The following is a 14,112-nucleotide window of genomic DNA, read 5'->3' as shown; positions in this document are numbered from 1 at the left end:
TGAAGGAGGAGCTCCCTATTCTTCAGACATCAATCATCTCCTTTTCCGGGTTCTTTCTTCCCATTCTTATTTACATAGTTTTAACTTGTTTTAGAATCTCATAGTTTCTAGGTCTAGTTTTATTTCTCTTAGGTTGCTTCTTAGTTTAGTTTTCTTTCTTACATTGCAATAACATAGTTTATGCTAGGACGTAGATCTCTGAATATAGAACTAGCACCGTTTGATCCTGAGATTGAAAGAACAATTCGTGAAAGATTGAGAAATAATCTTGTTGAAATGGCGAATGAGACTGAAGTTAAAGCTCTCAAAGATTATTCAGCTCCTGTCCAATTTAATGCGCCTTCATGCATAGTGTTGCCAACCACTACAGCAGCACACTTTGAACTTAAACCTGGAGTCATACAATTGTTGCCATCCTTTTATGGATTGGACAAGGACCCATATCATCATGTGAAAGAATTCTTAAACATTTGCTCCACCTTTAAGTTCCAAAACTTCTCAGACGATTTGATCCGCCTACGCCTTTTTCCTTTTTCATTGAATGATAAGGATAAAGCATTTTTTAATTCTATAGAAGTTGTATCTATCACTACATTGTATCAAATGTCTAAGAAGTTATTAAACAAGTTCTTCCCACCAATGCCCTCCGTAGAGAAATTACTAACTTCACACAAAAAGAGGGCGAGCACTTTCATGAATGTTGGGAAAGATGGAAGGACTTGCTTCTTAAATGTCCTCACCATGGTTTTGAGAAGTGGCAACAAGTTCAATACTTCTATGACGGTCTGACACAGAACCGTCGCATGGTTGATGCCACCAATGGAGGGTCATTCATGACCAAAAGTGATGTCGAAGCGTGGAACTTCTTTGAAACCTTGTGCGAAAATTCCCAGCAATGGGATTATTCAAATAGAGGTGACAGAAGTCCCCAACCACAGAAGAGAGGTGGTATATATGAGATAGGAGTCATGCCAGAGCTGAGCGCCAAGCTTGATAACCTGACAAAGAAAGTTGATGCTCTGGTATTAAATAATGGACCACCACAAACAGCTCAAGTCGAGGCATATGCCACATGTTCTAGTCCGTCCCATCCTATGCGGTCTTGTCCATCTGGTGCAGCATTCCCAGAACTTCTCTCTGAACAAGTTCATGCTATGAACACTTTTCAAAAATCTGGGAATGATCCTTACTCGAACACATACAACCCGGGTGGGCTAGACATCCAAATTTCTCTTGGGCAAAAGGACCACAACAAGGAGGACCATCGGAAATCCTCCCATGCAACCACACCTCCAAGTTGGCAATCAACAACCTCAACAGTTTCCACAATATCAACAATTGCCTACACAATCAAGGAAATCATCTCTTGAGGATACACTCCATCTTTTCATGCGGAGTTCTCTCCAATTCCAAAAGACACCCAACAAACCTCACTGGCCACCAGCGAAGCTTACATGCAAATGCACAATCCATTGCCAAGTTGGAAGTACAAATGGGTCAACTAGCTGCCACATTGAGTGAGAGAGAGAAGGGCAAGTTCCTAGCCAACCTGAGGCTAATCCAAAGGGACAGTATGAGATTGACTCTAATTCCAACCAAGGGCAATATCATGAACAGGCCAAATCGATCCCTACCCTTAGGTCAGGCAAGCAGATTGATAACAGAATAGAGATGCCTGAGGATGAATCAAATTCTAAAACAGAAGATCAAGATGAAGCAGAGAGCCATACCAATGCATCCGAAGTCCAAAAGCTCTCTGACTCTCCAAGAGCCACTAATGTGCCACCTTATGTGCCCAAAGCACCCTTTCCTCAACGTCGGCACCAATAAAGAAAAGAAATAACTATGATGAAATCTTGGATGTGTTTCAAAAAGTGCAAGTCAACATCCCGTTGCTTGACGCTATCAAGCAAGTCCCTGCTTACGCTAAGTTTCTTAAAGATTTATGCACTCAAAAGCGTAAGCAGAATGTTCATAAGAAAGTCTTCCTTGCAGAGCAGCTCAGCTCCATGATTCAACATAACACCCCTCCTAAATTTAGGGATCCAGGAGCTCCCACCATTTCTTGCGGCATAGGAGATCATAAGATCGGGAAGGCATTACTTGATTTAGGGGCGAGTGTCAATTTGTTACCATATTCGGTTTATGAGCAGCTAGGACTTGGTGAGTTGAAACCGACTAAGGTAACATTACAACTAGCCGATAGATCTATCAAGGTGCCCCGGGGTGTTATTGAAGATGTGTTAATCCAGGTTGATAAATTTTATTTTCCAATGGATTTCATAGTTATAGATACTTAGCCTGTCCAGAATCTTCATAGTCAAATCCCAGTCATTTTGGGTCGTCCATTTTTGGCAACATCTAATGCTAGTATCAATTGCAGGAATGGAGTTATGAAATTGTTCTTTGGTAACATGAATATTAAACTCAATGTTTTTAATGCAGGACAACAACCCTCAGATTTAGATGACATATTTGAAGTGGACATGATCGAGAGCCTTGTGCAGGACTCCTTCCGTACATCTTTTGAAGATCCTCTTGAGACCTGCTTAGCACAATCGGGCATGGATTTTGACATTGATAGTCCCATCCATGAAGTCAATGCATTGCTCGACTCTACTCCTATATTGGAGACTGAAAAATGGAGAGCGAAAGTGGAACCTCTTCATCCCTCTGAGACTCTTCCTGACAGCACAGTTTGTAACTCTGAGAAGACAAAGGCGAGCAGGCTGCTTAATGTTCTTAGAACATATAAGGCAGCAATTGAACGGAAGATAGAAAAAATCCAGGGAGTATGCCCCACTGTATGGATGGATCATGCTGTGGTAATATCGCATAACATGCAAAGGAAGCGTGATCCTAACATAGAAGAAGTCGTTCGAGCAGAAGTCCTTAAATTATTTGATGACAATGTCAGGGAACTCACATCACTTGTCTAGGATCGGTTAATGAAAGTGTTGAGGTAATTTCTTTGGCGGACCCTGGTTATAAAGATTATTTCATTCATGGTCCGTTCTTGTCTGGCTGAAGACGTTAAACTTAGCGCTCATGGGAGGCAACCCAGCCTTTTGCTTTATTGTATTGCTTTTTATTTCATTCATTTTCATTTTTCTTAGTTAGTTACTTCAATGTTTGTGGGTAACATTACGCAAACTCTCACGAGACTACAACTCGTCCACTAGGGGTAACCTAGGGGTTTAAAGGCTTGTTGCATGCGCTAAATGCAATCGAGAGCACTGCGAAAGTGGTATAGGTAGGATCTTCTTTTGTTTTTCTTTTTGTTATTTTTGCTTATGTTGATTTCTCTCTTGTGCTAACTCGCTTTTACGTTGAAATTTTTCACAAATTTTGAGAAAGCTTCTTGATTCTCTATCCGGTATTATCTTTTCATCACTCCTCTTTTATTCTCGTTGTCCCATGTGCATTGCTTGTTTATTTCTTTTACATTGAGGACAATGTAGATTTTAGGTTGGGGGTGGGAGATTAGGGTACCTAATCAGTATTTTCTTGGTCTTGAGCAAAATTTGTGAAAATTTTAAAATTTTTTCTGAATTTCTATTGAATTCAAAGTGATTTTGAAGGATAGTTGTGATTTTAACATTATAAGATACATGATGTTGGTAACTAATGACTCTTGGATTCGGCCATCTGCTTGATTTCACAGTCAATTTTGAATTGTTAATCCATAATTAGACGTTGTAAACATTGATTGAGTCATGATTTCACATATCACATCTCGCTTGCACATTAAGTTTTGGTTCGATAACTGAATGATTAACTTAGTAAAAAGAAGAATTAAAAGGCTAAGTCACATAATCTTCACCATAGGTTTGCTCCCTATAGGTGTAGATTTGATTCCCCATAGTTGACTTATAAAAAAAATGAGGCGACGAGTTTTCACCATAGGTTTGCTCCCTGTAGGTGAGGATTTGATTCCCTTCCTTGGCGTACTGTTCATAAAGAAAATAAAAAATAAAAAATAAAAATAAAAATAAAATTTCTAAAATGCTAGTGTTGGTTGTCAGGAATTCTGTTGTTAATTACCAATTTTAGCATGAAATTGATTATTGGAACTCTTAATGATTGTAAGCTGAGATTATACTATACACCTGTGGAACTCCATGTTTAGGAATGTTCTAATTAATGGATTAATATGTTGAACTTGATTATGAAGTTTACTGTGAGGTTGATTTCAGGAGAAAATTCTACTTACCATTCATGAATCTTAGAATTTTCACATCTCAGCTATCTGTTCATAAGTCACTCGGGTTCACAGGAATTGTCCTTTATTTCTGAAATTATTTTTTTCGCATGTTTTGCTCGGGACTAGCAAAATGCTGGTTGGGGGTTGTGATGAGGGTCGAATATTGCATATCAGACCCTAATTAGTGCATGATTTTACATACATGATAATGCTTAATGAAATATTTTAATTATATTTTTGTTACAGGATGAAATCAGGAGCGTTGATGGAAAAAGAGTACTACAAGCGTGGATTTGATGTTCCAAAGTCACCAGAGTAAGGGACGCACTCCAGAGAACTAAGACTGAAGAATTCACATGCCAGGGACCCGAGGAAATCAAGCCGTTCACATTAAAAAGGCCCGAAAATGGTCCAGAATGCAAGATCACATGGTTCCCGCCATCCGATTGACTCGAAACTTCATGCATAGCCTGGATGCCATAAATAAACCGTACATATTAAATTTCAACCATTGGATATCTCGAGAAGTGGGTCAATGGACACATCAGCCCATTAATCTCCAATTTTAGGCCCACCTACAATCTGGATATACTTCAAATTTGACTTAAACGGTTTAAAGAAGATGAGCAATAGGATGGACGGATTGGATTTCTCGAAATCATCACAGTGGACCTATATCTATAGCGTGTGTACACAGTGCACATGTGCACTGCCTGAGCACCGAACGGACTAAAGTCGGTCAGCAGCGCTGACCCGACTTTCTTATTTCAAAAACGGAAGTTTCCGTTTCAGCGCGCGTAACGGACGGAAATCCATTTTTTACGGACAGCTGTGGGCCCCACCGGTAGCACGTACGGTTAATCTAAACCGTTCATCGTGTAGAAGGGCTCAATATCTACAAAACCATGTTTTCCGTTTATGCCCATACGTGCACACGTGTGAGCTACAGAGGTCACAAGCGGGCTGCCCTATAACGTTCAAAAAGATCTCAGCATGATTCCTTCTCTGGGCCGCGTCCACGCAAATTCAAAACCACCCATATGCGGTCGAAATTCCGTCCTGCATCCAATGGACGGCGTGGATTCCTGTGAAAAGTCCAATAATGGACCCAACCATCATCGCAGCGTCGGTTTGGCGTCCGCGAAACGCACGGACGCTGTCTGTTTTTGCGAAGGATTGTGGGCCCCGTACGTCACCCGTACGGCCTATCCGATCCGTCCTTCGTTTAGTGGGCTTCGAGTGCTTCAAATCCATGTTGTTAGTCCTCGCCCTTGCGTACTCACGTGTGCGATACAAAGGCCAAAAGTAGACTGCCCCGGGACGTTCAAAATTGAGTTTTTTGAGATTTCTTCTGTGGGCCGCGCTAATGGACCTTCAAAACCACCCATTCTTGACTGAAATTTCGTTCTGAATCCAATGGACGGGGTGGATTTTCCAGAAAATCTCCGTGGGGCCCACCGATCACTGCTGCAAAATTTGTACTCAGAGTCCTTCTACGACTCTGCCACCGACCCCATCCAGCAGGTATAAAAGGGGAGTTTTGGACGTGGGAAAGGCATTGAGAACCAGGAGATTCCAGATCGGAGCAAGGGAGAGAAGAAAGAGAAGAAAGAAGAGAGAGAGAGATTGTTTGGTTTGACGTTTCTTTTATGAATTTTATTTATTATTTTTTATAGATTTTATGGGTACTAATCTCTCAGCTAGGGCTGAGATGAAGCCCTAATTTGATTAGCTCTTGTATTGGTTGATTTACTTTGAATTTCAATTAATTTGTTTCTTTCTTTAAGTGGGCTTTATGGGTTTAAATTCTATACTTCTCCATCTATGAACTTGATTAAAGTATATATATGGATGTTGTTTGGATGCTTATTATAGGTGCTTGTGTCTGATCAAGAACAAGTTTCCTATAGAGGAAGAAACAGGGTGCTTTAATGAATGTACATTCCATGTACCCGACCAAGGACATGGGATATGTCATTCATGGCATTGCTTAAAGGAATTAGACAGTCTGTATGCCCGATTAAGGACACAGATTGTGCTTTCTCTGTATAAGTGGTATCAATCTAGATCAAGGTGAATCAACAGACAAAACAAGGGTTAGGATAATTAGGGGTGGATTCGAAAGTCCTAGTGCTCTCTCTCTGATTGAATTTTCTTCCCTGTTCTTAATTAATTGTTTTTCATAAAATTGTGCTTAGTAATTCATTCCATTATTTGTTGGATTAGTTAAGGAGAATCATAGATTTGAATTGTGACGACCAGTCCTCGTGGGAACGATCTCGTAATACGTACCGTATCTGCATCTGATTCGTATACTTGCGAGTTTAAAAATCATTTAAATCGTGTTGGTTTAAATAAAACATCAGAAGTCTATTTTAGTAAACTGCGTAAATTTGAGGCAGTTTCTAAAGTTTTCCAAGTAGTTGTGAAAGTTGGAGTTCTCCACTTATAAATAGGGCTTCTTAGGGCATTCCTAAGTATCATTCAAAGCATTCAGGAGCAAGATTTAAGGTTTTTAAAGAGTTTTCGATTTTATTAAAGTTTTGTAAATTATTTTTTTTCTTTTAAATCTTTTCTATTTTTATGAACTTATATTAAGCTTGGAGACGAAAAATAAGACAGATTTAGCTATCAAGTGGACCACACTGTAAAAGGCAGTGGAGGATTGAACGTCTACCATTGAAACCCTTTTAGGGGTCGCAGAAGTTTTGGATCACTATAAAATTTGTTTTTCCTCTTCATCCATGTCTTTGTGACATTATAAATAAATTGGATGGAAAATAAACGTTATGGTGGGCCCTACAAAATTTTTAACGGTGAAAATCAATTTTACCGCTGCTCTTTGTGGTGTGGTCCAGTTGATCTCTGGGTATGAATTTTTCTGTTTTTCTTTTTTTATAATAAATACATAACGTTGGGATATAATAATTACATAACCGCGGGGCCATGTAACTCCGGTATCTTTTGAACCGGTCGTACAACTCGGACTTCGAGGAGCGTCCGCGGCCGATCCTCTTGCGGAAGGAAAAGCAGGGCATTTTCGACTTTTGGGAAACCGTCCGTACGTATGATGAAAGGAAAAAAGAAGTGGGTCTACAAATGTAAATGAGCCATAAACGGGTCGTACAGTTGTTAATTTCTCATGTGTAATAGAGATTTGGGGCGTGACCCAAATGCGGTGCTCCCGCGAGACATGTAGCCTCTATGCACGCCCATTTCAGGAGATGCGGAATCGGTCCCATTATCAGAATGGCCCACCGACGGTGGCGCCCATTCACTAGATGAAAGGCTATAATTATACAAGGGGATGCACTGGTGTTTGGTGGGGATTGGTGCAACGCATGATTACGGGAGTCTCTGGCGGTCACCTAATTGGTAGATCACGTGACTATCACGAGATGGAGAAAGTTTAAAAGAGTTATTTGATACTGTGGCAGAGTATGGTAAGCATATGCATGCGTTCAAGCACCTCACGGGTGTAATAAATAAATCTTAATCCAAACCGTTGAAATAACTAGAAAATCGGTCTATGAACTTTATTTCATAAAATTGATTTATTTCAGATGATCCTGACCGCACATTAATGGATTTTTTTTTATCAAACCTGTACCATTGAACTCTTTATTATCTAACTTCCCATAAGATGTTGATCAATCTTCCAGTGATGTTAACTCATTCACTGTGCATATAAAGCGGGGCCGACAATTGGATGGTTTATCTTGAGGTAAGTACATGAAAGTACGTGTTCATGTGTATTGATAAGCACGCTCTACCAGAGTATCAAAAGTTTTACAAGTCAGACAAGCCGAAAAGAACAGGGAGAGGATTAGGTGAGACCGGGATCCACCGAGGTGGGTGAGACCCCTTACTGTGGGGTTCACAGTGATGTATTTTCCTTAAATCCACACCGTCCAGACATTTTTAAAGATCATTTTATGCAAGATAAAAAAATTAAAAATTACTCAAATCTCATGTGGACCACACCACAGGAAATAGTTTTGATTGAATCTCCACCATTAAATATTTTACAAATTTCCACGGAATGTTTATTTTATCCAACCTGTTACTAAGGTCACAAACGCCTAGATGAAGAGACCGCATAAATATCATCTTGATTCAAAGATTTTGTGGCCCATAATAAGTTTTTAATGGTCAATCACTATTGTTTCCTGTACTGTGCGCCATGTGAGATTTACTACTTCATTTTTTGGGTCATGCCCTAAAATGAGGTTTCAGTACGGATGGACGGCATGGATGTAGTCACATACATCACAGTGGGCCTCACAGTCAGGTCCCACCCACTTCGGTGGATTCGGGGCCTCACCTAATCCGCTCCCAAAAGAGCGCGGGTGATTTTGGGAGATATCTGAGCTGGAGTGCCAGGTGGAATTTTATCACGTGTGCTTACATCGTAAGAAAATGTGCATTTTAAGGAGGGAGAAATTGATACTCTGGCATAGTGTAACGGATGATACACGGGTATTCAGAAATGGCATATGTTTCATCAAATAAAGTCAAGTTAAATTAAATTTTCCAGGCATGGATGTAAGATTAACCAAAATTTACACTTATTTGATAATCCAATTCTAAGATTGGTGGACATTTATTGGACGGTTAAAAATGATAAAATATCTAATTTTAACAAACAGTGTCCACAAATCAAAGGTCAGGATTGTTCGAACAGAATTATTTTAGGCATGTACTTTATCCATAGAGAAATCTATATTTTAGTCAATTTAATTTGAGCTAACGAATGTGCGCGTACAAACTATAAGTACTTGCGTATCAAGTGTCATACGCTCCCGACTATTACTACTCCATTGGGAAGGTATTATTGCTGCGCGTATCGTCGAAATGGGAAGATACAAAAAACACAAATCTACCTATCGTAAATTGAATTTATTAAGGCAGACATGCTACCGTTAGACATTTTAGAACCCATCTACTCTATACCCCCACACGTGGTAGGAGAAAGGGTGGATCAGAGCCATTCGGAAATAATTATGATTATGCAAGTAATGCATTTTCAAAGGGACACGGTTTGGCTAGTGATCCACACACCAGCCAGCTAGCTAGTGTCAAAGCTCCATGGGCCTCACTATGATGCATGTGTTTTATCCCGGGCGTCTACCAATCTTTAGTTCATTTTATAACATGAGCCTAAAACAGGAGCAAATTCAAATCTTTAATACATAAAATCATAGAATCATGGAAAACAATGTTGATTGAACGTGTATGGTTAAAAACTTCCAAGGTCTTGCTATAATGCTTATTTGACTTCTATGAGTAAGGTCACATGAACGTGGATTGGTCATTCTTTAGGTGGGTTTATCTCTTTTCTCTGATCATTTAAAAGTATCAAAACAAAAACGGGTGGATCCAACCTCAAGTGAACCACACTACATATGACTCTTACATTTAACATAACTGACATTTAATACTTTATCTTATTATTTGGTGTGGTCCACTTGAGTGTTGAATCTGCATAATTTTGAGAGAAGGGATGTATGGTGTGTATAAACATATATAATAGGGAGGGCCTGCCCACAAAACTGCTCGTTCGGCGCTAGAGATGGGTGGGGGTAGGACGCAATTAATGTGTCCAGGTCACATTGGTCCAAAAAAGTCTTCGTTAATAAACATTAAATTCCCACTATTTCCTATCATTTGTTTACCTAAAATTTGATTCTAACTAATTTTTAAACGCATGGTCTAAAATGATTTTTTTTTTTTTTTTTTAAAAATGATTGGATAATATGAATAAACAGACATACATCACAATGGGGTCTATTGAACTTCGACACCATTTAGCTGGCCGGTGCTGGGACTAGCTAAACCCCATCTTTTTCTTTTTTTTCTTCTTTTTTGGAGTGGAATAATAAAAATGCCCTCACGTAAATTTTTTTAATTTTCCGTAAATTGCGCAGAGTCAAGCATTGTGTAGCTCACGCGCCATGTGTTTGAAGGCATCTTTGCCATTGCAAAGGTGTACCCCACCATGATGATCAGATGAATTGAAAATCAGGCCATAAGAGATAATATACGCCAATCATAACCTCCAAATTTACATGTGGCCCAATGAGTAGGATTATTGGATTGACCTTTTTTATATGATTTTTACGATAGAGCCATCCGTTTTTCCATATCATTTTAGGGCTCGTTCGGACAAATGTATTCAAGCGGAGTAGGTTGTAATGGGGTGGGGTGCACAGAAAACGAGGTCATTTATTGCTCGTCAGTGGATTGTCTCCAATCCAACTGGAGTAGGCGATCTAGCGCCCACTTGGTGTGCACGTTTGGACGGTTCACGAAATCCATGGATGGCCGATGTGGTGGATGTTTCGCCAGGCATGGGATTACATGCAATCCAATGGTGAGAGTGTTTGGATGTTATAGAATTTGAAACTGACGGTCACCACTGTATTTGAAAGGGTGTCATGGACCGGATTAGGTACTCCACGGGGCACCATGATGTCTGTATCTCATCCACGCCGTTCAATGGGTACCGTCCAAACCTGTGTCTCATCCACGTCATCCATATATATATTGACCTATTAGATGGTTAGTACAGAAACAACTTTCTGTGAATATCCCAAATTCTACTGACCACATTACAGGAAAATAGATCTCCATAAGCGTTGACCATTAAAGACATTTTGAGGCCATGAAAGTTTTCGATCAAGCTAATTTTTGCAGTTCCCCTTCATCTGTTTATTTTCTACAAAATCAACCTATTGGATCTGAAGTCGTGGATGAGAGTGTTAGATTGGACGGTCATAATGATGGATATCCAATCGCTATTGTTTTCAGCTTGTGTGGTCCACCAGAGATTTATATACCTCTAATTTCTGAAATGAAGTCATAACAAATTCAATGAAAGTGGATGAACAGAATGGATGAAAGATATACATTATGGTGGGGCCCACTATGTAAACGCTGGAGTTGTAGAGCATATCTCAGTATGCAAATCGATTTCACATAATCCATATGGAACTATCTATTTCAAATATGGGCCGCACATTCATGGATGTGTTCCATCCATTCCGTTCATTTTGGTAACCAATAGAATTAAGAGATCCATGTCAGATTAATACTAGAGATGTCGAGAGATATCAAAAGCACAAAGAAAATCTATTCAACATACACGCAAACTATAATATATTAAACTCTTCGGCTAGTCTACAAAAATCATAAATGAAAGTCAAAAATTTAATCAAAGATACAACAATAATATTTAAAATTTAATAATAATAAGCAATGAAAAAAAAAAAACCAAGACACCCATGAAAATGGCAATGACTTTCTCGCTATCCGATAGAGCAAGATCATCAGTCGATGTGGCCCTCTCTACCACCTCCTATCTTGTCTAGGTCAATTGATGGCACCACAAGAAAAGACACTTTTGCCTACGAAGATTTTCGTAGGTAAAAACTCCTTTTTCGTAGGCAATTTTGCTGCTAAAAGGTGACCCAGAAAACTTTTACCCACGAAAAAGATATTTCGTGGGTAAAGATAAGACTTTTGCCAACGATTTTATTGCGTAGGTAAAACATTTTACCAACGTTTTTTTTTGCGGGAAAAAATATTGATAAATCTTTTTGCCTACGGTTATTTTCGTAGGTAAAAAGATTTACAAACCTCTTTTCGTACGTAAAAATAATGACAAAACTCATTATGACAAAACTTATAGGTAAAAATTCTGAAGGGAAAATTGTTACAAAAGTTTTACCGGCGAATACTTTCGTAGCTAATAATATTTACAAAACTTAAAATATTTACAGTACCTACGGATATTTTGGTAGGTAATAATATTTTCAAAACGTTTACCTACGAATATTAACATAGCTAAAAATATTTACGGAACATGTACCTACGAAAATTTTCGTAGGTAAAAAACCTGGATTATACTTTTACCTACGAAAAGTTTCGTAGGTAAAAACCAATTTTCCTACATTCACACATAAATACATATAAGTTTTAACATCATAAATAAAATAAAATAAAATCACAAAGATGGCTTGTGTTTCTGAAGACCAAATGGGGCATATAAAGTAAATAAGGTAGAAATGAATGACAGCTACTTGTTGCTGGCTTCAGAGGAAAAAAATGGCTTTTAGATAAAATGGCAGTTTGTTCAGTCTTAGGCATGAGTATAAGAAAGATTCAGTTTGAAAATTTTACCCTTGTTTAGCAATCTGGTGAGTGGAGTGGATTCATGATGATACAAATATTTACAAATCTGTAGTCTATGAACAGGTGCATTGTCCAAGTACTTGGGTTTACATGATCTGCTATTTACAAATCTATAGTCTATGAACAGGTGCTTTGTGGGCCCCATTTTTTTGACCAATCAATTCGATAACAACAAGACCAGTGGATTGCTAACTGTGAGGCCCATTGATAGTGATGTAGGTGCCTTACATCCATGATGTCCATTCATTTTGATAGCTTATTTTAAGGCATGAGCCCAAAAATGAAGCAGATTGAAAAAATAGTGGTCATTGACCATTAAAAAGTTTTGGATCAAGCTACTGATATTTATTTTTTCCACCACTGAAAAGGACTCACTCCCTTGCAAATGTGAGTGCACTCCTCTACCTCTAGCAATAGGTACCACTCTTCATCCCATGGAACTTTCACTGTCCCTGTGATGATCAACAAGGCATACCCTCCATAATGCAAATTTCAGCTACTTGGGATCTTTAAATGCATCATCCATTGGCAGAGAGAAAATGCATAAGAAAATACTTCTGAAACCTGTTCCAAGTAGTGTGGACAAATCTATACTCCTTAATTGTGACATTTGGAAGCAATGGCTTCCATGATAAATGCAGACTAACATGGCTTCTAATATGAACAGAATCCATAAATTGTGACCCAACAAAATACAGCCACAATAAAGTAAGAAGTCATGCATTAACTAGTTTAGCAGAAACCATCACAAATACACAATTAGACAGATAATTGGATAAAATAGAACATTGAAAAAATGAATTGAAAAAGGAAAAGGAAAAAAGGCAGTGGACCGATGTGAACACACATTTCTATTCTTGGTGTTTCTAGGAAAAAAGATAAGAGGCAAAATATTTCTCTTTGATCAAAGTCGTCCACCGATGGAGATTGCAAAAGCAAGCCGCCAAGTATATCACTCAAAGGAACCTGTAATCAAGGACCAAGAAAAGGTTAGATATAAAAATTCGCTGTCATATTTAGAATAAGTATTACTTATTGAGTTTTTAATATGGATTTGGGTCGAATATTTGCCCAAGTCTTCAGGTCAACTCGACCAGACTTCAAGTCGAGTCGAGGTTTCAGCTTACAGAGGCATTGTTTCTAGTCATAAGTTTTCTTATTCTTTTTTTTTTTTTCCATGGCACCACGCCAGTTCCCTTCTTACAACTTTTCCTTTGGTTACCAAGTTCTAGACATGAAGGCCTTAATACCCCGAGTAGGATGTCCCCATATATCTAGAAAGGAGAATTTGATTAGGCTGCATCTGTAAATAGAAAACAACATAAAAACATGTATTCCGCTTTTGAACTGACATGTAAGGATGATGACAATGGGAACCCAAGCAACCGGTTTTACAGTGTAGAAGTTGAACAAGAAAAGTACATTGATAAGGTCTATAGTTCCAAGAAGGATGTCATGGATTTGGTTGATTAACTGGAGCCTATACTTGTACCAGGGAACTTAAAAATTGACTAATTGTTGTTGAATTTGTGTTGCTAATGACAAGTACATATTTTCATTTCTGAATCTAACAAATGATTAATAGCTGCTTCATAACCTACTTTAAGAGCTCTTGTATTTCCAACTTTGGTTTGTCCTGCCCCAATCCCTTTCAGTGCTGGATTCTTTTGTGTTCATTATTTAAAAATGTCTCAAAACTTTTCGGATAAGCTCTT

At 38.6% G+C, this 14,112-nt stretch overlaps 1 non-coding gene across 1 annotated transcript; it reads right to left on the bottom strand.

The window, feature by feature from the left end:
• Window positions 1–641: 641 nt before the first annotated feature.
• LOC131235744 (small nucleolar RNA R71) lies at window positions 642–748 on the bottom strand. Its single transcript, XR_009166266.1, has one exon. It is a non-coding gene; the product is annotated as a small nucleolar RNA R71 (small nucleolar RNA).
• Between the last annotated feature and the right edge of the window lie 13,364 nt (window positions 749–14,112).

The sequence above is a fragment of the Magnolia sinica genome, chromosome 19 (assembly GCF_029962835.1).
Source record: "Magnolia sinica isolate HGM2019 chromosome 19, MsV1, whole genome shotgun sequence".
In the NCBI taxonomy this organism is placed as follows: Eukaryota; Viridiplantae; Streptophyta; class Magnoliopsida; order Magnoliales; family Magnoliaceae; genus Magnolia; species Magnolia sinica.
The sequence above is the reverse complement of the archived record's forward strand: the minus strand, read 5'-3'. Positions and strand labels throughout refer to the sequence as shown.